This window comes from Penaeus monodon, chromosome 27 (genome assembly GCF_015228065.2).
Source record: "Penaeus monodon isolate SGIC_2016 chromosome 27, NSTDA_Pmon_1, whole genome shotgun sequence".
Classification (NCBI taxonomy): Eukaryota; Metazoa; Arthropoda; class Malacostraca; order Decapoda; family Penaeidae; genus Penaeus; species Penaeus monodon.
In genome coordinates, this window is record NC_051412.1 from 28157406 (window position 1) to 28157623 (window position 218).

A 218-nucleotide genomic window follows, 5' to 3' on the forward strand; every position below is an offset into this window, starting at 1 on the left:
GACGTGAGCAAATGAACAAGGAGCGAAATTCGAAACAATCGAGAAACGAAAAATGCGGCGTCAGGGAACACCTCAAGCCCGGCAGAAGTGGATTGACGAGAAAAGGCGAGGCACGCGGCCGGCGGGGGGCGTGTGGAGGGGCTGGTGAGGTTGCTTGCTTATTATTGGAACGCTCGGGATTTTCAATTGCTTTCGACATACTCTGTGGTTGTTCAGCG